Here is a 2,500-nt window from a genome sequence, read left to right as displayed (position 1 = left end):
ATAATTCCTCATCCTCAAATTAATCCTTCCCATGGATTATTGTCCCAACAAATAAGTAATTGTAGGGGTGAAATCTTGATATAATTCGAAAAAGCGAGGAGTAAGTCCCAAGCCATAAAATAAGAAAAAAAAAATACACAATTCTCATGTTTATAGGATTAAACAAAGGGATTCGCAAATAAAAGTGCCAATGCTACAACCAGCCCATAAATTGTTAAAGCTTCCATAAAAGCCAAACTAAGCAATAAAGTACCTCGTATTTTTCCCTCTGCCTCGGGTTGTCTCGCGATACCTTCTACAGCTTGGCCCGCAGCAGTACCTTGACCAACTCCAGGTCCAATAGAAGCAAGCCCGACAGCCAACCCAGCAGCAATAACGGAAGCGGCAGAAACCAGTGGATTCATGATAAGTTCCTCGCACCAAAATAAAGAAATGGTTAATGATACAATCATCCAATGAATTTTTACTTAATTATATTATTCCATCACTAAGATTCAACCTGCCCAAGTAACTAAGAACTCCGAATGGAAGTGAGAATATTATTGAACCGTCAGAACTATTTCGATATCTTTTTTTTAGTTCCTATCCACTGGATTTTTTTGAATCCGCGCATACTTTGTTCTTCCATTTCTTTTTTTCTAACCCATTCTTTGCTTTGAATTCTTCGTTTTGTCTTTATTTTATCTCTTTATTCATTCAATTCAGAGTCAAAGACGAAACAGAAGAACTTCTATTCTTCTATTGGAATCCCTATCTAAATCCACAGTAGTAGGGTGGATTAGATATATTTTGAGTTCATATATAACTAGTCAATATCTAATATCCCATATACATGTGTTTCTTACATAACGTAAACCAACTATTCATATCTTAGATTCAATCGGATTCTAGAATTATTCCTCAAAGGATGGACAAGAGTTGGCTTATAGCCATTAGATTCCATATACCTAATTCTACCCCCCCTTTTTTTTCTAATCATTTTTTATATCGTTTTTTGTCAATTCGTCCCTTCCTTTTATTTATCATTATCTCACACGGATACAATCTAAATAAATAGACGAATTCATTAGACCAAATCATTGCATAAAAATAAAAAATCAATATCAATATTTGATTGAGCTAAGTTCATGCAATTTATTTTATTATTTATTAAAATTTTCTTTTGGTCAATCGTTGCATTGAATGAAATCGACTGAAATGGGAATCATTCTATAGAAAGAACAGCTTTTTTTAAATCATAGACCCTAAATTGATACCATAAGAATTCCTATTCAAATTAGGACTCATAATATTGAAATTGAATAAACCAAAACAATATCAATATAAAGATAATATTCATTGAAGGGAAATAGGATATAAATATAAATAAAAAAAAAATGGACCAAACCAAAATTTTAGGAAAAAGTTAGATTAGATCTCTTTCCTTTTTTTTTTATTACAATTCTCTAATATCATAATCTTTTTTGTTATTACTCTAGACCGTCGTATTTGTATATTTATGGTCCCTAAGTAAATAGATTATCTTGAGTTGCGCATACATTGCATTGGACTAAGCTAAGCTAAAAAAAAAAAGGCTAGACTATTTCAAAAACAAAAACTAGTCAATGATGACCCTCCATGGATTCGCCTATATAAGCCGCAGCTAAAGTTGCAAAAATAAGAGCTTGAATCCCACTTGTAAATAATCCAAGGAACATGACAGGTATAGGAACGGCTGAAGGTACTAAAGAAACAAGAACAACAACTACTAATTCATCAGCTAATATATTCCCGAAAAGTCGAAAACTAAGTGATAGGGGTTTTGTGAAATCTTCTAAAATGTTAATGGGTAAAAGAATTGGAGTTGGTTGAATGTATTTACTGAAATACCCTAATCCTTTTTTGGAAAGACCCGCATAGAAATATGCTACTGACGTGAGTAAAGCTAAAGCAACAGTAGTATTTATATCATTCGTGGGTGCGGCTAACTCTCCATGAGGTAATTGTATGATTTTCCAAGGTAAAAGAGCACCCGACCAGTTAGAAACAAAAATAAATAGAAACATAGTTCCAATAAAGGGAACCCATGGACCATATTCTTCTCCAATCTGAGTTTTGCTCACGTCTCGAATGAATTCAAGAACATATTCGAAGAAATTTTGACCGTCGGTTGGAATGGTTTGTGGATTCCGAACAGCGATAACGGCGGAACCTAATAAGATAGCAATTACAACCCAAGAAGTAATAAGTACTTGAGCATGGACTTGGAAACCTCCTATTTGCCAATAGAAATGTTGGCCTACTTCCACACCAGAGATATCGTATAAACCGTTTAGTGCGTTGATGGAACATGATATACCATTCATATTGCCCTCTGACAGAAATAGAACTTTACTTAAAAAAAAAAAAGGAATTATTTTGATTCAATCTTCTCTTGCCTACTCAAATTCTAGATTTTTGACACCGACTAAACTAATCACACAATATTCACAGTTTTTTTATCTCTTTTGTTCGATTCAGG

The sequence above is a fragment of the Durio zibethinus genome, unplaced genomic scaffold (genome assembly GCF_047325235.1).
Source record: "Durio zibethinus cultivar Kanyao isolate XHJ-2024 unplaced genomic scaffold, ASM4732523v1 HiC_scaffold_217, whole genome shotgun sequence".
Taxonomy (NCBI): domain Eukaryota; kingdom Viridiplantae; phylum Streptophyta; class Magnoliopsida; order Malvales; family Malvaceae; genus Durio; species Durio zibethinus.
Note: the sequence above shows the minus strand (reverse complement) of the source record.